The sequence below is a fragment of the Episyrphus balteatus genome, chromosome 2, assembly GCF_945859705.1.
Source record: "Episyrphus balteatus chromosome 2, idEpiBalt1.1, whole genome shotgun sequence".
Classification (NCBI taxonomy): Eukaryota; Metazoa; Arthropoda; class Insecta; order Diptera; family Syrphidae; genus Episyrphus; species Episyrphus balteatus.
The window spans coordinates 73,078,383-73,102,425 of NC_079135.1; the positions used below are offsets into that span (position 1 = coordinate 73,078,383).

Here is a 24,043-nt window from a genome sequence, read left to right on the forward strand (position 1 = left end):
TTTTGATCATAGCAAAATAAAAAGCATGAGAAAACTACGTTCTTTTAGTTTTAGGATATAAGCATCAAATGCTTTATTTCAAATGGTAGCAAAATCAATGGAACTATCAAAAAACAATTTTCCAATTTTTTTTTTTATTTTTATTTTTCTCTTAAGAAAGCGGGAATTTTTTTCTGAAAGGCTATTTACTAAGCTTCAAGTTTCTTTTTGTTTCACTCTTCTACGATTTTTTTTCGACTGCAATAATATCAGTCATCAAACCAAAAACCAAAAACCAAAGTCAAGTTGAAATTATTTGCCAACATTATATACTTTTAATGTGAGCAATTATTTTTTTTTTTCATTACAATCAGATTAAAGAGAAAAGCACACAAATTTTTAAAATGTTTGAAGCCCAAAAAGGTCCCAAAGTAAACTACTTATTTAACTGTCGAATGTAACCGGACATAATTTAATTTTTAGAGGAGTCAAAGCGGAGGCTAACAAGAGTGTTTTCAATAGAGTTCAAAATACTATCTTACCTAATGATATGCAATGAAAAAGAAACAATATCATACCATTAAATATTTTAATATTTCAACAATAACTCCTCTCTTAAAACCATTAAATATTAAATGACCCATCGTTTTAAATCAACATACAAATCAATATCACTTCCATAAAATGATTCTATTAAAATACAAAGCTTTTGAATCTTCTTACCTCTACTTTATCGCACAATCTTAACGACCTACCCAATCATAAGGCATTTTCTTTGCTTATCACTTAAGTCTCAACGATAAGCTACATAAAGTATCCTGTAATTTACCTACCCACTTCATACTCACCATCACATCATCATCGGCACCATTCATAACAAAACATTTCTTCAGATATTACACTTGTCGTGTACTCATTTCAGTACAAATAATAACTTCCAACTGAAAACAAAATCCTATTTTATATAGGTACGAGTATGTATGAGAGAGAGAGAGAGAATTTGCTTTTCCTCGAAGAAGCAATGGATATCAAAAACCACCACCCACCCACACACTCATCCATCCTCCCACTGAACCATCAAGAGCAGAGTCTAAGTCTCAAAATTCTCAATGAATATTAAAAAGTTTGTGTGATTTGTTATTTTTTTTTTGTTTAATAAAAAGCACATGGCTGACAACCACAAGAAAAAGGATGCGCAAATCATGACCTTCCTTCTCTCAGTCTCTATGAATGCATCTCTATTTTATAAATCTCTTATACTAGAGTTCGCGCAAGCTTTCTCTCTCCCCAAGAGAGTTATTTTCTCAATATATTCATATAAGAGAAATTATAGCCAACACTCAACAGAAGAAAAAAAGCAGCTTTCTAATACACAAGAGGGAAAATATTAACCGCCAGGACGAAAAATACGGTCAAAGCTAACAAAGGTTTTTCACATCTTCCTTTGCGAATTAGTTTACGTCGAAATTTTGATAAGGACCGTTCGTTTGTCGGATTAATTCGTCATCATCCGTTTTATCAGGTTTTGATAAGAAGGCGCGCGTGAGCTTTCCGAGTAGTTCTACATATATTTTCTTTTTTTCTTGGTTTTGTGTTACTTTTTCTTTGTTGTTGTTGTTTGTTCGTGTGTTTCGTCCTTTCGATAGATTGGTTTCTCTTCGTCTTCAACGGTTGAATGGATATTTTTGTTGCGAGCTACGAGAGTGGGGGCGGTGAAATAAGGATTTTTACAACAAAAAAAAAAGACAACAAAATTACCAAATGGAATTATCCTTCCTTCAAAATTAAAATGAAAATTCATTAAAGGATTTATATTGGATTTCATAAAAGTAAAAAAAATATATATTAAAAACTTAATACTACTCAATTTTTCGGTGAAATCTTCTTAAAATATTAAAAATACTGTCCTGAGTGAAAATTTGAGTAGGTACTTGAAAAAAAAAAAAACAATAAATCTAAAAATCTATGAGTCGGTTCATGGAATTTCGTCCTTTTTTGTGTTGTCTATTCGAAACTTTAACAAAAATAATTTAATTAATTTTATAAAATAATGGAACAAAAAAGCAAATTTCAGTTCGAGGAATAAAATTTATTTAAAATCCTTTTCCCAGAAGTGAAATTAAAAAGTTTTCATTTATTTAATTAATTTATGTGCATTTTCTCAAATCCAATTTTGTGTTCTTCAAAAAAAACGAGGAAAATGTCATAGTTTACAACGCAACTTTGAAATTCAACAAAAATTAATAAAAAAAAAAAAAATAAATAAAAGCAAATCTCTCACTATCGCGACTTCCGTTGAAAATTTCTTTCCCACTCGACACGGTTATTGTGATGATAATGGCTCCTCTCGCTGCCTGCCCCAATTAATTTCAATCTGCTGACCACCACGCTGTGCTCTTGTGCTGTGTACCAGTGCACTACACTGCCCTGAGTATAGGATATAAAAGTACCTACCCCATGTACACGTGTGTGTGTGTGCTTGTGTATTATTATCCTTTTTTAGTGCATGCTATACTCTGTAGCACAGCAAAAAGTGAAAAGCCAACAAATTGATTTATTCTCATGAAATAATTGGATTAAGTGCCGTGCTCTGTTGTTCCACATTATTTGTATATATGGGATTTATAGGATACACTGTGCACTACCACACATCGGATATAAAGGATACCGCCGCCGCCATCGCCACCGACCGACCGACGACCGTCCAGAAATTATTGTTGACCAGTAAAAGAGTAAATCAACACTTAAACCAGATGCTGCTGCAAGATTATGTTTCATCACAATTTTGACGGTAAGTAATCTCATTTCATCAAGCAACCATATCGTCCTTATGGCAGGTTTGTAAACAATTCTGAAACTCATGCTGGCTAACCGAACCATGGCCAATGGCCAAGCCATGGCTCTGATGTGTATCGGATTGATAATAATTGCAGGTTGAGGGTTGGGGGGTTTTTGGGGCGTTTTTGGGGTCGAGATAGAGCTTGTTATCAGGTCAATGTTGTTAAATTTTTTATTACCTCTTCGATATAACATCGATATGGATGTACTGTGTTGTATACTGTGCACACTTTCAGCCAGAGGGGATAACTTAATTTGATCCTGGGTCTCGTTGTGTTAGTCCTATTCTCCTGCTGATATCTATACTACCTACAAACTTTTAACTGTACAACCAATAAAGCAAATAAATAAATAATTTCATTAAGGGGTAAAATGGCAATAAAAATTGTGTTAACAAGCGGAAAAGTCCTTTTTCGTTTTGCCATCTGACAGAAATAAAAAACAATTCAGTATATTTTTTTAAGGACATCAGGAACTCGCTTGTGTTACATACAAGTGTGAGTCTTTCTATCCATGACCCATAGTGGGCTCAGCGACTCATTGAACAAAATAAAATCAAACAACAGAAAAAAAAAATGAAGTAAAACAAACAAAAACAAATCCTGAAACAAGCGAACAGAGAAAATATACGTATCGTACTGCACACATCGGTGCGATGACGATAAAACTTTTATGGGTAATTCCCGCAGCTTAATGGGAGAAATTTGTTTTCACCCTCAAGTCATAATGAGTAAGTGTAATGTGTATATAGTATGCGGTTGGATGTGCAAGTGGAATGTATGTTCGGGTTTGGTATCCTTTTTTTTCGCGCGCCACCACCACGACCGGAAGAAAAACAAGTTAAAATCGGTACTATATGGCTATGAGAGAAAAACGTTTACTATAACAATGCAAAGTGAAGCGAGAAATTAAAAGAACAGCCCGTTTTGTTAATCGGTTATATTGGAAAGGCGTGTATACTAGATTACGCGTTGCGTTGATGAACAGGGTGACCAAACATTTTAAATTAGGTTTTTTTTATTGGACATGGCCATAACTGATTTTTTTTTGCAGATTCCTTGATTAATTGAAGTACTGTTAATAATTGATAACAATGTCGAATTTTTAAGCAATCCTATAACAGTTATTCTTTTGTAGTTAAACATCGAAAAATGATTTTCGGTTGTTTCCGTTTGATTTCTGCCAGCAAATCAAAAGCTTAAGGGGGGAAATCCCTCCAGACGACACCTTTTTCACTATTTTTTTATGAAAAACTGAAAGCACTTATTGAAATTTGGAAAAAGAAAAGATATTACTGACATTATCAAGAATTGAAAAAAAAAATTTTGAAATGAAGAAAATAACAAAATGGCGGCTCTGGAGCCTTTCAAAGTTGACGCCTCTAGTTTGCGCCGTGCAATGTAACTCAAAAACTAATGAAGCTATCGACTTGAAATTTGAAACAAATTACTCCTTAAATAATTGGCCACAACATGAACCTAAAAGTTGAATAAAATTTGTACAGTAAATATTTTTTTTAACTACTTCTTTGTAAAAAAAACATGTTTTTTTTCGTTTTTTTGATTTCTAATTTTTATTTTTCATTTAAAAAAAATAAATTTAGGTTCATGCAATGCGTACTAATATCATCTAACGGAAAAAAATTTCCTTTTTGATTTTAGATGATTTCCTGGACCTGTACATTGCACGGCGCAAACTAGAGGCGTCAACTTTGAAAGGCTCCAGAGCCGCCATTTTGTTATTTTTTCATTTCAAAAAAATTTTTTTCAATTCTTGATAATGTCAGTAATATCTTGTCTTTTTCCAAATTTCAATAAGTGCTTTCAGTTTTTCATAAAAAAATAGTGAAAAAGGTGTCGTCAGGAGGGATTTCCCCCCTTAACGGTGGTGCTACCTGTTGATGTGTATAAGTCGGTTAGTTTGCAACACTAGCTTATGCTGATAGTATTGGAATTATCGGAAGAATGATGCAAGTGATCAGTGATGAGCAGTCAGCAACTTTGTTTTTTTGGAGATGCACTTTAACCTTGCCAAATGAACTGTATCACTGCAGAGATCAAATGAAGAATCTGCTATTAATTTAGCCAAACGCTTTTTATCGTTGACGGATTAAGAAGGTATTTGAGCAGTAGAGCCTTCATTCAGAGAAAAATAAGAGCCCTACAATTTAACACCGAGTCCAAATGGCTAATCAGCAATGCACTTTTTTATGACAATGATGGTCTTGGAAGCATTTTAAAGTAGTATCCTTAAAAAAAAAACATGTTTTTTAGGTGGTAACGCTGGGATTCGAACCCAGAACTCTTCTGGTGTCATAGCCCATCGGATACTATTGCACCAAGAGGTATCTTTCGAAGATAACTATACAGGGTGTCCCGTAATAAGATAAGGCAACCAATTATACGTAAAAAAATTGTTCTACAGTAACGCTCTATGTGTTGCAAATTTGATACCGGTTAGCGCAGCGATGATTTAAGAAAGAGCTGACTTTGATATAAACGTCAGTGATAATTTTTCTGTTGTTACTAATGGTAGAAACTTCGTTAAGGTTATGTTTTGTAATATTCTACTCTGGTTGCTGAGATATCACATATTGAGAAAGAAAGTGTCACAACTTAAAAACACGATTTTTCAGGAGAAGTAAAACAAGAAAATCATAAAGCTAAACTAACGACTTTTTTGCTCTCTGGTAGGGATAGAGTCCAGCCATTTGGAACGAATAAACAACTTGACCTCGCCCTCGCGAACTCAAATACCTATCGACTTTTTTCAAAATCAATACTTTTGTAAGTTGTTTCATTATCTTGATCTTGAACCGTGTTCTCAATCTTCAAATGCAAATATATTCATTAAAAATGCTTGAACCATATAAATTTTGGAAGAAGCTTGTTTCAACCCCATTATTCTAGGCTATGTGAAGTTGGCTACCCCAAATTCTATTTTTTTGAAGTGAAAACTTCTTTAGTATGGTAGTGATTTGAAACAAGATGAAACGAAAACGCGACACGACTTCAAGTTGTTATAACTTTTTTGTTTTAATAGATAGTTGAATGAAATTTGTACTATAGATAGGTAATTCAATAAATTATAATTGTACAAAATTTCAATTAATTCCATATTCAAAATTCGGAGATAACGGTAAAAAGATGTTCTTTTCCAACACACGTTATATCTTTTGATCTAGTGCACATACAAATTTGATTTAACTTTAATACGCATGCTGATAACATAACTTTTTATTTGATATATCACACATAACGTTACGTGTTCTACAAGTTACACAATCTTAAATTGAAAAAAATTTAAAAATACCTCAAAACACCTGTGGAGATCTATTGGCGATGACCAGCTACTAGCGTAGGAAGTACCGTAATCTCAGTCTGGAAATTCGACATGGTTGACTTTAAAAAAACTCTAACTTCTCTTGTAGACATCTTTGAAACAATATTTATACATCATTATACAAGGTGAAACAATAAGCTTGCACATGGTACAAAATTTTGTATAGGTTGTCAAACAAAAAAAAAGAGTGTGTGTACACATGTACACGCGACTGAAGTTATACTTCTCATTCAGTATATATAAATGAATTTCATTTGATATTTTTAATTTCTATTATTAAACTAATTAATCCACACTTCGTTTTTTACATTTTTATCAAGTGAACAATATATTAATTCTTTCATCCTCCTTGCGTCCATGTAGTTTTCAATTTAATCTCTAGCCTGAAAACAAAGAAATCTGATGGACTAGACAAGATCAAAAATATTTATTTAAAGAAACTACCGAAAGCAGGGTTTGAATTTATTTCATTTTTGATTAATGCATGTCTCAAAATTCAGTACTTCCCAAAGACATGGAAACATGCAAAAATAATACCTATTCCAAAACCAGGAAAGCCTGCAAAACTTCCAACTAGCTATCGCCCGATAAGCTTGTTAAGTTGTCTCAGTAAAATACTGGAAAAGGTGCTTAAGAACAAAATATTAAAGATTGTTGATGAAAAAAATATTCTTCCTAACGAACAGTTTGGATTTAGAATGTTTCATAGCACTTCTCATCAAGTCTTAAGGGTCTGCGATCACGTAAGGAAAAATCGAAATCTTGGTAAATCGACAGGTCTTATTCTACTTGACATCGAAAAAGCATTTGATACTGTATGGCACGATGGGATTGTGCACAAAATGGTATGTTTAGGTTTTCCAGTGTATTTAGTAAAGATAGTTCAGAGTTTCTTGTCCAACCGATGTTTTAATGTCTTTGTTAATAATATCCCGTCAAATTCTTATCCTGTTAACCATGGTGTACCCCAAGGATCAGTATTGGGTCCTTTCTTGTACAACATATATACATCAGATATTCCCAGATTACCAGAATGCCAATTAGCTATATTTGCTGATGATACTGGCATCTTTTCCTCGCATGAGTTTAGTCTCAACATTGAGACAAATTTAAGACATGCGCTGGATCTGATGACCAAATATTATACAAAATGGAAAATTAAGCTGAATTCTGACAAATTACAAGCTATCTTTTTTAGTAGAAAAAGAAAATCTTGTTTTCTTCCTAGCAATCAGCTTAATGTCAATGGTGTAAGTGTTATGTGGGAATCGAGTGTCAAATACCTTGGGATCTATTTAGATCAGAAACTAACATTTAAGGAACACATTGCTAAGACACTGCAAAAAGTAAGCATAGCGATAACTATACTCTATCCATTCATAAATAGAAAGTCACAACTTAGCAACGATAATAAAATCATTCTTCACAAAGCGATATTTCAAGCAATCCTTTTATACGGATGCCAAGTATGGGGAAATTGCGCAAAATGCCATCTTAATAAATTGCAAGTATCGCAAAATAAACTACTCAAAATGATGCTCAACCTTTCTCGATACCACTCTACCAATGATTTACACGAAAAAGCAAATGTTGAATTGATTTGTGATAGAATTGAAAAACTTAATTATTCTTTTGTAACCAAATGCGAAATGTCAGATAATCCACTGATAAATCTATTAATATCTTAACCATATTTCTGATTATGTAATTCATTTATGTATTATTATTCATTAATGTTAATAAATCTAAGAAAAGTCAAGAATTGTAATTATATGTTAACTGTAACTAATTGTTAAATTATATCATATTTCTTTTTTGTGTTATTATTTATGTTAATTTGCCCATTTGATGTTATTTATTACTTGTTATTTATTTAAACATATCTTATTTATATACTTCTTTATTTATTATTTATTAATTCATATCTATTTATTTATTTATATATTTATTTATTTATTATTTATTTATTTATTTATTTATTTATTTATTTACTAGTTTATTTATTTACTTACTTATTTATTTATTTATTCATACCTTTTTGTTAATTATTTATTTAATGCAGAGCTATTTATTATTTATTAATCATTTATTTATTTTCTTACTAACAAGTACTAACGACCCTTATTATATATATTTATTTAATATTCTTCACTAACAAAACTCTACTAATCTAACTGCTTCAAATCATTATCTTACGTTTTGAAGCAAATTTTTAGTTCTAGTCACAATGTACCTGCCCTTTCATTTCAAATTGAAGGTTTTTTGTTGTATTTTCCTTCAAATATTTATTTAATAACAAATCCTTAAATCAGAAATATTTAAATACTGATTCAGTAGAAAGATAAAATGTAAACATTATCAAATCTCTGTATGTAAACTGTGCGGTAGCTTACCAAATGTAAATCAAATAACGAAAATAAAGATCTATCTATCTATCTAATCTGTGAAATTTACTCATGTTGTGCGGTTCAGAACGTACGGTATATGCTTAACGAAAGTAAACAAATTGCGCATAAAATATGCTATATGGTAATTTTATGAGGATTGTGTGTGCTTCAGCACTAGTAGTAGCAATATGCAACTTGCAGGATTGCTACAAAGCTCAAAAGTGAGCTGAGCTCAGCTCAAATTTTGAGCTAGCTCACTTTTGAGCTATGTACCATAGCTCAGCTCATTTGAGCTAAGCTGAAAGTGAGCTGAGCTGATGGTTGAGCTGAGCTGTTGGGTGAGCTGAGCTGTCGGTGAGCTGAGCTGAGCTGTTGGGTGAGCTAAGGTAAAGTGAGCTGAGCTGTGATGGGTGAGAGGATACATTGATTTTTATTTGGAAAGTATAATGAAATATGAAGATATTTTAAACTTTTATGTAACACCATAGCTTAAGATGTTTGGTTCTAGTTATTAATGGAATTATTTTAACACATAGATATTTTTATAAATAAGACAGATAATTTTTCGTGATCTTTTCTCTTGGTGTTTTTGATAGAAAATATATTTCTATTCTTTTAGTAAAATATTTCTTTTTTTATCATAAAAAAAAAATCCGGTACAATCCGGTTTTTCGACTTTTTTCAAAATTCCGAGAAAATCGGTTTTGAAAGTTGGGGTAAATTTTTTTTTCGAAAAATCCCCGAATCTTTAAACGCTCCTGGAAGCTAAACCGTTTGAGAGCAATTTTTGGGAGTGATGCGAAATGATAGCTTGTGTCATGGGCCTACGCTTTGCACATTATCAGATTTTTTAAAAATCGCCTTCCATGTTAAACCATTACATCATGCCTTTTTTTTCAGAATCGCGCCTATTTTTTTTTTACTTTTAAGTTCTCCCGGTTTGAGAACGCGTGGACCTACAGGAATGGGAATTGTACCCAAATGTAGGTTAGAGTCCCCGCTATCTTTTGGCATCAAAAATTTTATTTTCATTTTCTTCAAAATTCCGCGATATAGGCGTTGGAAGTTGGGGGCGCGAAAGAACTTCTGGGAGCTGAACGCTTTGATCTAGAGACAGTGGAGTGGTGCCATATGAAAGCTTATATTCTCAGCTAGCCGATAGTGGTATAATCCGGTTTTTCGATTTTCTTCAAAATTCCGAGAAAATCGCGTTTGAAAGTTGGAGTAAAATTTTTTTTCGAAAAATCCCCGAATCTTTGAACGCTCCTGGAAGCTAAACCGCTTGAGAGCAATTTTTGGGAGTGATGCCAAATGATAGCTTGTGTCATGGGCCTACGCTTTGCACATTGTCAGATTTTTAAAAAATCGCCTTCCATGTTAAACCGCCACATCATGCCTATTTTTTCAGAATCGTGCCTATTTTTTTTTTTTTTCTTTTAAGTTCTCCCGGTTTGAGAACGCGTGCACCTACAGGAATGAAAGTTGTACCCAAATGTAGGTTAGAGTTCCCGCTACCTTTTGGCATCAAAAAATTTTTTTTAATTTTTTCAAAATTCCGAGATATAGGCGTTGGAAGTTGGGGCGCTCACTTTCAGCTCAGCTCAAATGAGCTAAGCTATGGTACCTAGCTCAAATTTGAGCTGAGCTGTGAGCTGAGCTGAAATGTGAGCTTTTTGCATCCCTGGCAACTTGCCACATGGAAATTACCACATGCAACTTGCCACATGCAACTTGCCACATGTAACTTGATACATGTAACTTGCCACATGCAACTTGCCACATGCAACTTGCCACACGCAACTTGCCACATACAACTTGCCACATGCAACTTGCCACATGCAACTTGCCACATACGACTTGCCACATCCAACTTGCCACATGAAACATGTAACTTGCAACGTGTTGTGTGGTTTATGTTTGCCGTACTGCGGCGTACTGCATTTTTAAATACTAAAGTACTGCCTACTCTAAAGGTGAAACGACAGCCCTGCTACCCAGGGTGATCGCGTCATAATCCCTTTGACATTCTTGTCAAAAAGTAAATTTTCATACCCACCCTCCCATAAGAAGTATAACTTCAAAAATTGATTTAATAGCATGAGAACATAAAAATAAATTTTGTTTTGCTTTTTTTATGAAATTTCATCGAGTTTAAAAAATTCTAGCTCTTTTTGTAGATGTCTCATAGGTCTGATCGATATATATATTTTGAGCTAAGACAATAAGCTTTCAGATGATATAAAATTTATTTAGGTTGTCATACATATAAAAAAACATGGATTTGAAGGTGATAGAATAAAAATAGGTAGATTTTTTCTATTTTTTTTTTTTCAAGAAAAATGATTTTTAAGGTTTCACTTCTACCACGTGTGAATCGCACACATAATTTTTTTTTTTTTTGAAGTTATACTTCTTATGGGAGGGTGGGTATGAAAATTTACATTTTGACAAGAATGTCAAAGGGATTATGACGCGATCACCCTGGGTAGCAGGGCTGTCGTTTCACCTTTAGAGTAGGCAGTACTTTAGTATTTAAAAATGCAGTACGCCGCAGTACGGCAAACATAAACCACACAACACGTTGCAAGTTACATGTTTCATGTGGCAAGTTGGATGTGGCAAGTCGTATGTGGCAAGTTGCATGTGGCAAGTTGCATGTGGCAAGTTGTATGTGGCAAGTTGCGTGTGGCAAGTTGCATGTGGCAAGTTGCATGTGGCAAGTTGCCAGGGTTGCAAAAAGCTAACATTTCAGCTCAGCTCACAGCTGAGCTCAAATTTGAGCTAGGTACTATAGCTTAGCTCATTTGAGCTGAGCTGAAAGTGAGCTGAGCTGAAAGTGAGCGCCCCAACTTCCAACGCCTATATCTCGGAATTTTGAAAAAAATGAAAAAAAAATGTTTGATGCCAAAAGGTAGCGGGGACTCTAATTTACATTTGGGTACAACTTCCATCCCTGTAGGTACACGCGTTCTCAAACCAGGAGAACTTAAAGGTAAAAAAAAAGTTAAGCCCGATTCTGAAAAAATAGGCTTGATGTGGCGGTTTAACATGCAAAGCGATTTTTTAAAAATCTGACAATGAGCAAAGCGTAGGCCCATGACACAAGCTATCATTTGGCATCACTCCCAAAAATTGCTCTCAAGCGGCTTAGCTTCCAGGAGCGTTCAAAGATTCGGGGATTTTTCGAAAAAAAAATTTACCCCAACTTTCAAACGCGATTTTCTCGGAATTTTGAAAAAAGTCGTAAAACCGGATTGTACCTGATTTTTTTTATGATTAAAAAAGAAATATTTTACTAAAAAAATAGAAATATATTTACTATTAACCCTAGAAAGATAATATACGTCTGTAAGACGTATGGCGTGTAAAGAACTGTTTTATCTAATTCAATTCAAATTTCTGGGTTTTTGTTAAATTGATTTGATTTATTATATCACTTCTTTAAAATAATCTAAGTAATGAGTTAAATAAATATGACAAAAAGTGTTAACATAAGACCAAAAATCTTTTTTAGAATCATACGTCTCTGAGACGTATATTATGATTATCTTTCTAGGGTTAAAAAAACCAAGAGAAAGATCACGAAAAATTATCTGTTTTATTTATAAAAATATCCATGTGTTAAAATAATTCCATTAATAACTAGAACCAAACATCTTGAGCTATGGTGTTTTATAAAAGTTTAAAATATCTTCATATTTCATTATACTTTCCAAATAAAAATCAATGTATCCTCTCACCCATCACAGCTCAGCTCAGCTCACTTTACTTTAGCTCACCCAACAGCTCAGCTCAACCATCAGCTCAGCTGACTTTCAGCTCAGCTCAAATGAGCTGAGCTATGGTACATAGCTCAAAAGTCAGCTAGCTCAAAATTTGAGCTGAGCTGTGAGCTGAGCTCAGCTCACTTTTGAGCTTTGTAGCAACTCTGCAAGTTCCATATTGCTACTACTAGTGCTGAAGCACACACAATTCTCATAAAATAACCATATCGCACATTTTATGCTCAATTCATTTAGTTTTGTTAACCATATACCGTACGTTCTGAACCGCACAACATGTGTAAATTTCACAGAATAAATTGAAAACTACATGGACGCAAGGAGGATGAAAGAATTAATTTATTGTTCACTTGATAAAAATGTAAAAAAACGATGTGTGGATTAATTAATTTAATAATAGAAATTAAAAATATCAAATGAAATTCATTTACATATACTGAATGAGAAGTATAACTTCAGTCGCGTGTACATGTGTACACACACTCTTTTTTCAAACCTGTCTGGTTCGATTGCCCAAGATTAGCCGAGGATAGCTTAAGATTTTTTTTCGTGACTTAGCTATTTTGTAAAAATTGTTAGTTTTGCACTGTGGTTCGTTTGCTCAACGTTAGCCAAGTATAGCGCAATTTTTTTTACTATTTTTCAAAAAATACAAAAAAAAAACTTTTTTTCATATCACAACACGAAAAAATCGTGTTTTTTTTTCCTGTGGAAAGATCGGTAGTTTAAAACATTGGTTTGTTTGTCCAAGGTTATCCCAGGATAGCCCAACTTTTATTTTCGCTATCCTATACGCTAAGTTTAAAAATTATAGAATCATTAGTTTTTATTCACCCCACAAAAAAAAAAAAAAATAAAAAAAATAGTACGCATACACCACAATGACCTTTTTTAATTTATAATTTAGAAAAAGTAAAGCCACTGATGGCATTTCGCCTTAAATTTAGTTTAGTCCATACAATGTCATTAGTCCATACAATGTTATTTAGTCATACAACAACCTGTTAAAAAGCTTAAGATGATTTGTTTCATTTCACCTTAAAAACCACAAAATACAAATATTTTTTCAAGTAAAAAAATCATTTTTTTGGTTTGCTATATAAGCACCAATCGTCTTTTTTCTTTTTCTCAATTTACCATGGTAATTCCAACAAATTAAATTACTTTTTTCGCTAGCCCACCCTTCAAAAATAATTACAAAAAAACTTTTTTCAAATTACCAACCTCCAAATTTGTTTTATTTTTTTAAGTGTAAAAATTGTTCTTTTTACACTTTTTCTCAATTAACCATGAAAGTTCCAACAATAATTTCACTTTTTTTTCATTAGCCCACCCTTAGTTAAAAAATTATGACAAAAAACTTTTTTCAAATTACCAACCTCTTAAAATTCAAAACTTGTTTTTTTTTCAGTGTAAAAATTGTTCTTTTTACACCTTTTCTCAATTAAACATGGGATTCCAACAAATTACATCACTTTTTTTCGTTAGCCCACTTAGTAATTGTTGGAATTACCATGGCTAATTGATAAAAAGTGTAAAAGGACAATTTTTACACTGAAAAAAAAACAAATTTTGATTTTTAAGAGGTTGGTTGAACTAACGAAAAAAAGTGTTGTAATTTGTCGGAATTACCATGGTAAATTGAGAAAAACTGTAAAAAGGACCATTTTTATACTGAACAAAAAAAAACAAATTTTGATTTTTAAGGGGTTGCGGTTGGTAATTTGAAAAAAGTTTTTTGTCATAATTTTTTAACTAGAGGTGGGCTGACGAAAAAAAGTGATGTTATTTTTTTGGAATCACCACGGTTTATTGAGAAAGTGTAAAAAAGAACAATTTTTACACTGAAACAATTTTTTTTTTTATTTTTAAGAGGTTGGTAATTTGAAAAAAAGTTTTTTTTGTCGATTTGTTGAAATTACCATGGTTAATTGAGAAAAAGTTTAAAAACAAAACTCCAAAAACTTTAACAGGCAGCTGAATTTTTCAATACATTTTTCAGAAATAGCCAATGATAATATCAGTTGAGTTTAGTCCGTGGATTTTCATGAGAAATTTGGTATCTCAACTCAAAGTCAAAAACATTAAATAAATATGTTCTTGACTAAATAGCTTTCCGAAAGACTTCAAATTTTGCAATATTGCTTTAAACGAGCTCAAATTTGATTTAAAAAATAAGCTTACTTTGACTACCTATATCAGCCCCAGTCCTTTGAACAATTTTATAATTTCTTAAGGTTTTAAACCTTTGAATATTTCCTAGCACAGTATTTGGATTTGGATAATTATCTCAACGACTTTTAAAGAATGCGTCGATTGCACTGATGTTTCTATCTAAGTGAAAAATTTGCTATTTGGTAAGTCAAAATTATATTTTATTACCTTTACTAACTTACTCAGTGACTTTATCGAATTGACACTGTGAACCTAAAAAATTTGCCTTGTTCAAATAAAAATCGAAAATGTATAATTTCTGTGAGCTAGATGTATAACTTCAATCATACTGTACTTGTCAATACACATTAAAAGGTCATAATTCCATTTAAAAAAAATGAGGTAGAAATTTTAAGATAACCCCTTGTTGAAAAAAGCAAAATTGTATATTTTAATCAAAAAAATATCTCAAAAGAACCGTACAATATATTTTTTCTTAAATATTTTGATTAAGATTCTATACAGACTAAATACATAAAATGAAGAGTTCAAGGCTGGTGATGGATTTTATTGAACATCTATTTTCTAATTAACAATGGAACTAAATGAAAATATGTCTAAAAACTGTCAATAGAAAAACTAAAAAAAAAATCATGATTCCAAAACATCTAGTTTTTCAAACTTCAATTCAAATTTAAGGTTCAATAAATTCTTTTATACTTTTCTCTTTCAACCAGCTTGATTAAAAATCCGAAAGAAAACAAAATGTTTGTATTGAGAAGATACACAAGACAAGAAATATTAATAACTGAAACTTTTTGTGGTAACCTTTTATTTCTTGTTTTGTTTAAGAGACCCAGACCTATATCTTTGATGCTGAAAGGTGAGATTAAAATCAAAATAGAAAAGGAAAAAATAATCTTTTGTGTAAGTTCGTTCTATTGTTCATTGTTAGTTTTGTGTTTGTGTTTGATATTAAATACCCAGACAATTAAAAAGCTCTTTTTGCATAGAAATGGTATAAATGATTTGTTTTCAACTATCACTTGCCTTGAAAAATTCTAAATATTTGTTTTGTTTGTTTTATACAGTTATAATCAAATCATAGAAAATTGAAGTTTTGATGATAAGAAAATTGTATTTGATAAGAATATAAATCTTTCCATATCAGTTAACAAAAAATTTAATCTTTCTTTCTTCAGTTCAACTAGATTTAGGATACATAACCCTTCCGTATGGCTGCACATCTATTGGTAGGAATACAAATAAACAATAGAATGACTGATTTTCTATTCACATAATGTTTTGATAAAAGAGAAAAGCAATGTTTATATTGAATAGACCTTTGTAAGATTTTGATCTATATTTAGAATAATTTTCTTCTTTGTAATTTTATTCCTTTCAAATGAAGCAAATTGTTATCAGTGCATGCAATGTCTTAGAACTTTAGAAGATAATCTAACGATCAAATTTACTATAACATTTTTATTAATAAAGCCAACAAATTACAGCTCCTAACTTAGGTATTTCTGGCAGAAAACTTGCGTCCTTACTTGTCCAAATCTCAAATCTTTTAAGGTCATCTTTCCTTTTGTGCAATTCCATGCAATAAATTTGAACAAGTTCGATACCTATTTCTATTTTTTAGTCTATTTGAAAACTAACAATAAATAGTACTCATACGCCACAGTGACCAATATTATTTTTATTAACTATTATAGTTATAATAGTTGATGGATAATAGATATGGAATTTTGGTAGGAAAAAAACAGAAATTGTAACTGTTTCAATTATAATAGGTATAATATTTGTTTTTGTTTTATAGTTGCAACTAAAAGTTTTATGAAAAAACTTCTATGCATAATTTTCCGCTAATATATTTTTTTTTTATTTCTACAACGCAAGCTCTTAACCAAAAGCAAATAGAATACATTATTGTCCATAACATAATGTAAATACCTTTATCATGCTGTGATTCATTTCTCTCTTTTTAATTGTTTTTTATTTTTATATTAAAACAAAATTCATTTCAAAATTTTTTCTTTTAAGCTCGTTCTTTCAATGAGCATTTCTGTACTTCGATTTACAAAAAAAATTAATTAAATAAAAACGTTTCTGACCTGGAAATTAACCTTTTACAATGGCAAAGTGACGCACTCAACCAGGATGTTAAACAAACCTATCATATCAATTGTAGAGAAAAGGTTAAACATGGTCATCTGACACGATATCCATTTTGTCCTTTTTGTATTGACAACAAAACGTATTGTTTTAATATTTTCCTTATTATTAAGAGTAATTTATGTCGTTGAAAATAATTTAAGAGTCGATTCTCATTTTAATTGATTATAAGAGGTGATTTAAAATGTTTAAGCATTTGCGCCATTACATCGACATAATAATACGAATGAAAGTATAATTGCCAGTAAACTGTAATATTTATATTAAATATACATACATAAATATTCGTAGATTGATGCTATAAATTGCAAAAATAATGAGTTGCGTGTGAAAAGAATAATACATATTATGAGTTTACATAAAACACAACAGGAAGAGTTTTTATTGCATGAATCTCATTGGCATGTGTTGTAGTAACAGGTCCACATTTAAATATGTAGATATGTATTTAACCTAAGTGAAAAGGTAGGTAGATTTTTTTGAATGTAGTTAAGAGGAAAATTCTTTTCAAATTATTAATGAATATTGTTAATCTTGAATAAAGTAGTGGGTTTACAAAAAATTTAATTTTCGTGCCAAGTGCCCTTATATTTTTTGTACAGAATTATCCTATGAATTGTTTTTCTATACATAATATGTATATTTTATAAGATTTTGTCGTTTTTTTTTACAAAAAAACATCATATTTTGGCCTATAAATTTTGTAAGAATAGGAAAGAAAATAAGATACATTTTTTAAAAATCTATTTTTGTAAAGATAAACAATTTCAATTCTTATTGTTTTTGTCTAAGACTTAGAAAACAAGAAAAATTTAATTGTATTCAATTTCCTTTTAAAATGTTTACTAACAAAATATTTTTAAAAACACATTTTTTGATATTTTTACTAAAAGATTATTATTTTTTCGTCTTGAAAATTCATAGATATTAAGGATAAGGATATGAAAAAAAAGAACATGTTTAATCTTTGAACATTATGAGTAAGAATATTGAATGCGGCTAAAATTGAAACAAAATTTAACCTTTCAAATTCCACTACAAAAAAGAAATTTTTGTTTGATCATGAATGCCAGATATGGTGCTAAGGACCAGGGAGAAAAAGAACGGACATTTATTTTCAGAAATTAAAAGCAACAAGATAAAGGAGCAATCCAGGAAATGGACTAAGTATTGCCGGTGCCGTTCTAATATAATGACTGCCGGTACTCCTGGACAGGTCCTTTTCAAAAATAAAGCCTACATATTGAAATAGTTTTTACATGACTTTAACTGATCTTAAAGGACTACTGGTATTTCAGCCAGTTCTTTCGGGAGTATTGGACCTGTTCTTACTAGTTATAAGCTTCAAAGTTAGTTTATGATAAGTTCTTATATTAAGGTTTTGTTAATAAATAACGTTTCGGAAAACTAGTTATTGGATAGAGTTTTCTCTTTTTAACCCAAATTTTAATGTGTTTTTTTTTTTGGAAAATCCTTGAATCTGATAAGCTTCCCTCAGCCTCGACAAAAAATCGCAACCAAAGCTTCTTTGAAATAAAATATACCTACCTTTGAAACGATAGCTCATACAAAAAGAAAAATGCAATATTTTCCAAACAAATTATAGTGCAAAAAATAATATAGGTACAAAATAAAATCATCTATAGAAATACAACTTTTTGTTTAACAACTCAGACTCTGTTTGGAGAAAAAAAATAAAAATTAATTTTAGAAACGAAGGAACTAAATGCGCCTTAGTCTTAGTCGTTAGCACATAGGGGTGCTTTCGTCCTTTAAAAGATGCATATAAGTGAATATAAATTGAACAAAGATTCTTGATGCCTTTGAAAAAAGAGCTTAAAATAGGGATAATTTTTTTTAAGTCAAATAAGTTTTGGGGTTGATTTCGTTCTTCATAATAATTAAAGGCTTAAAGAAGGACACCTTTGATGATGATACTGCAGGAATGATGCTTGGAAGTTTTACCAGAGTAGGACATCTCAGTGATACAATCTTTAAGCTGCAGTCAACCGAAACGAACATTGTAGTTGAGCGTTCAAGATTTGGAAAAAAACACTTTTGCAAGCTACACAAAGGAAATTGTCTGTCCGGATTGAACATGAAAATCCCAAGCCCAACCCTCATGAAAAGAAACTCCACCATTGACAAAGAACTTAAACTACGGAAGATCTAGGAAAACATCGGGGAAATTTAAATCGATAAATATTTTTAAAAAATTATTTAAAATTGCTTCTAATACAAAACTTACAACTTTTTCCCTAGTCATTGGTATCATTTCTTTATGTTTCTTATTTATTTTTAAAACAAATTAAAGTCTTAAATATAATATAGACAAAGCTTTCTTCAGTAAAGACTTACAAAGCTTAGCAGATACAAAAATTACGCTATTAAATTTAATTTTAAGCCTAATCCTTCGTCAAAAATACAATTTTTTTTTTTGAAACATTATAATCATTCCATTAGATTAAAGATGAAACCATTTTCAAAAAATACAAAAAAAAAAAAAATTGAATAAAAAGAACATCCTCATAAAGCTGTTACTTATTTCCGGAGAATTAAACCAACGACAGCTGCAGTGGGTGGTAAGGCAAGGCAAAGTAAATTCCAAGCCGAGAATCGAATTATTCACACATTCTTTGAAAGAAAAACTGAGAATGATGTTCATCCTCTCAAGATTCCGCGAGGGAATAGATGAGCTCTGACAATGGCATCAGCAATGTATAACAGTCGAGAAAGAGGAGAGTCAATGTGACTTCGGCGGCGCACAGTGTGGGAATTCGCGAATTTAGCGGAATAAAATTAATAACGCTTGCATTTTAAATTTTGTTGTGGTTTTTTTTGTGATTAGTTCATTGAATATGTGTATACAATCAAATGTAATTCACATTTTGGTGATATTTTATTTAAGTTTTTGTAAAATGAGCTTTGAAGTGACAGGTTATTTTCACCAAAAAGTACTTTTTTTTGAAAATCATAATTTACAAAAAAAAACTTTTGAGGAATGATTTATTGTTTAATTTTATGACAAATATGAATAAAATAAAGAAAAAAGTTAATTATTATTGTCAGAATTGACTAGGTTTTTTGCAAACGGATATGTCAATGACGTTGTTTATGAACTAAAGAAACTATTCTCTAAAAGGCTACTAAAACGTACAAGATACTATTTCAAAGGATGTTTTAAATTATGTAGCTTTATTTATGCACAATCAATGTTTTTTTTAAATTGGTAAGTGTTCTGTCACGAAATTTTTCTGCCATACATTATCAAGGATACCAAAAATTAAAAGAACCTTAAAGTTCCTGTCGAAAAAAAATCAGTTTAACTGGAATAGACAATTTGTTTTTACCAATCGTGTTATTTTTGTAAAATAAACAGCCAATTTGAATTTATTTAATTGTTTTTACTATATGTTTTGTTTTTAATGTAAACAATTTCACCCTTACTAATTCCTTTTTCCACTTTTTCGCAAACTAATTTTATATGCAGTTGAAATTTCTTCAAAGCTAAATGAGTCTAAGAGGCCTTGTACTTTCTTCTCCTTAATTTTTTCACAGCACTCATTAAATGATTTTCTAGGTCGTAAAATATTTGCTGTGGTATTACTAAATAGCCACTGAGCCAGGAAGCATTTTTGCATTCAAAGCTTTCACGGTTCCTGTTTTTTGACCATAACTGATCTAACTTAAAACAAGTTGTCCTCACAGACGCCTTTAATGATTTAACTGCTTCTTCAGAAAACGTTATGTTACCAAAAACATTTAAAACAAATGAAATAACTGCCTCAAAGCGCTTAATTTTTATTTTTGAGACCCAAACATCAAATATTTAATTCTTTGTTATTTGGAAAGACATTCTTTAAATTATATAATACCGAAATATTTTGTAATTTAAAAGGATAGTTTGCTAATTATTCAAATAACATACCACATTATAAAAAGACGAAAATTAATACTCCACAGTCATATACACACAATAACAAAACACAGCACTTATAACAAGTAAAATTAATTTTAATACCGATTTTCAAAGTATCAAATATCAAATTTTGTGAAAAATACGCGTTAAAGGCACTATTGCTCGAAAAATAAACAATTGTTTTTTTTTAATTAATTTATTTTTATTATTATAATTGGAACACCCTTTATCAGATGTAATACTTTTTTTTATTAATTGATAGTTTTCGTTTTTAATTTTTAATATAACTTAATTCTTTTTTTTTCTTACTGTTAACTTTGAATTTGAACACCCTGTATTTTTATTGGAACTATTTTAAAATCAAATTCACAAATTTTTTGAACACCCTGTGAAATAAAAAAAGTTTCTAATTCTATAACATTCTTCTTCTAACAAAATACCAAAAAGTTATTCGATTTTTACGGTATGCCATCATTTTTTTTTTGATGGTCATTTAGAAAAAAAAAAAATATATATATCATAACAAAATTGGGGTGTCAAATTTTAGTGATTCTTGATAGATAATAAATCAAGCTTTGCATTGAATATTGTCTCTAAGCGGAATAACGCGGAATAACTAAAGTTTTGCTCTAACAAAGGTACAAAAATCGAAAAAAAAACACATTTTTTTAACTTCAATCACCAAAACAAAAATGTAAAACACCCTGTGAAATAAAAAATTACTTACATAATTATATCTTGATATTTAGAAAATATAAAAAAAATAAAACTTTTATTAAAACGCACACCAAACGCACGAGAAAAAATTAAGAGCAAAGTAATCTCTTTCACCAAATAAACAGAAAAAAAATCGCCAACTGCAACTTCGAAGCTATTATTTTTTTGTTTACATGATCCCCACCTATCAATGCTTTTGTTATCACTTTCTACAATCTATTAGCTTTAATAAAAACCGGTTTTGGCATCAAACAAGACAAGTCATTTTTCGAATTAAATTCCGCTAAATTCGCGAAATCCCACACTGTGCGGCGGCAGCGGCTGCCTGTGGCAGGCAACTCTATGTTGAAGTTTATTTTATATTTTTTTTTTTTTTGTGTGTGTGTTCCTGGTGATACGATACAAGTCTTGAGTCCCTGCTGTTGATATAAAGGAAACCATGAAAATGAAAAGGGTAGCGATGGGTAAAATAATGACTGTCTCAAAGCAAATAAAAAGAAACTGTCAAATTATTATTTTCACAGCTGTCAAAGTTTGTTATTTGCTTTTTATGGCGCGATGTCGATTAATGTTTGATGTCAATGTCAGTGTCAGACTTTGAATAGAGTTTCTTCTTTCAAAACATCATAGAAATAATATAATGGCGTTTTCGATTGGCAGTCCGGAAGCGTCCGGAATCATTCTGAAAGCGTTTTATTCGTACAAAACTGACAGTTTTGTGTGAATAAAATTTTTTCAGAATGATTCCGGACGCTTCCGGACTGCCAATCGAAAACGCCATAAGACTTCAAAGAAATAATAAAAAAAAAACTTCAATTAAATTGTGTGAATTTTTGTTATCAAATCATAAAATGAAAATAACAATTCACAAAACCACACACAAAAATGTGTCAAACAACAAAATTCGGATGTGTAGTTCATAGATAACACACCTCATAGATACATAGTACATTGAATATAAAAATGAAAATATTTTCCAGTAAAATTAAATAAAATTTAGGAAAGCTAATGGGGAATGATAGGAAGCTGGATTTAATTTGTAATTAATTACATAAAAATATTAATAGAGATAAATCACAATGCTAATTCTATATAAACCCGCTAACAAACATACTTAACACAATTAAATTGGAATTGTGTTACCACAATTATTTCAGTATGTTTTATAATGAATTCAATTATTATTGTTTTGAGGTTACAAGGAATAACAGCATGAGTCAAATTCCAAAATATTTTTTTATAATAAATTATAAAATTAACAAAGCATATGATTTGTGTTGTTGCGTTAACTACACTGGAGAAGCATTTAAGTAGCACATTTTTTTCAATTTAGATATCCAAATTGAATTTTTTTGAAATTAGTATACAGCAAAAAAAATTATTTTGTGTAAGGAAATACAGGATAGTTTTTCACATCTGAAAAAAGGGTGTGAAAAAAATTAAAGTCCTGATTTTACAGATGCAATTCAATGGTAAAATCAACCACTTTGAAATCTGCGAAATTGTCTTTATCTCTGAAAGTACTAATTTAATTGAAACAGTTGTCAGGCCAAAGAAGGAACAACCATTATTTTGTTACCTGAGACGATATAGGTATCCGTACTAATAAGTACAGTGCGCTTCACATGGTTAGACGCACCAATTTTCGTTTACATAAATTTGCTTTTTTTGTAGGTTTGTGCAAGAATACCTAACCAAAAAATTATATTTATTAGAATGGTTTTTAGTTCTCAATAAATAAACAAAAACAAATAGTGGATAATTGTAAGTTAATGGTACTTTTTTCTCCTTATTTGCTCTGATGTAAGAAAAAAGGGCATGAGTCGCACTCCCAGATCAAAGAAAAATTTTTTTTGAGACTGTGACATTTTTTGAGGTTATCTTGAAAATCTTACATGATGAGGCAAAATGGACTTCGGATTTGGATTCAGTGACCCTAAAAACCTATAAACTCCACTAAAAAATGACGCAAAACACAATATAGAGAGTTACTATCCCTTATAAAAGGTTTGAGATAGTCAGCGAAAAAACCCGATATCTAAAAAACTATCCATTTTTTTATTCTCTGCCTATATCGACAAGAGAACAACATACTAAAATTTTAGACAATTTCACCGAGGGCCACTTCCCATACAAAATGTGCGGGGTCCTTTGGAAGATTAAGCATCAAGAAGTTATTGTTTACCTACACTGAGGGAAAAAATAAATTGAAGTTGAAACGTCGTTGTTTCAAAGTTGAACTTCTTTGATTTATGGGACTTTAAGATACGAAACCATCAAAAATTAACCTGTTTTCCACGTTGATTTTAAAATGTTCATCTTCAACGCAAAATCATTCCGAATAATAGTTAAATCAATGTGGTTTTCATTTATTTCACGTTGTTTTATGGTGGCTTTTCCCTCAGTGTAGTGATTTTCATTCAAAATCTGTAAAAAAAAAATTTCTGAGCGCGAAAGAAAAAGGGAAAATGACACGTTGGATTCCAAAGGTTTTTTCCATAAACAGCATTGCCAAAAAAATAGGATGAGGTGACCATTTCGAGAGTAATTATTTTAAAACAGTGCCTACTACGATAAGAACTTCAAGGGAGGAACATTAGAATCTTTAATACCTCAGGAAAAAAGAATATTTAAAAGAAAAGCGTCGAAAACGTCTCTATTTCCTAACAAAATTGAAGAAAAAGCTGGGATACCGGCGAAATTGTTTGAGTACTGAACATCCTTAATAAGAATAATTGGTGTTT

General features: G+C 30.9%; 1 protein-coding gene across 1 annotated transcript in view; it reads left to right on the forward strand.

The window, feature by feature from the left end:
• The first annotated feature begins 1,413 nt into the window (after positions 1-1,413).
• The window catches only part of LOC129910309 (protein deltex-like), a 260,104-nt gene continuing 237,474 nt past the window's right edge, over positions 1,414-24,043 (forward strand). The window contains exon 1 of the mRNA XM_055987643.1: positions 1,414-2,770. The gene's annotated coding sequence lies outside the window, so the exon portion shown is untranslated. The remainder of the gene's footprint in view (positions 2,771-24,043) is intronic.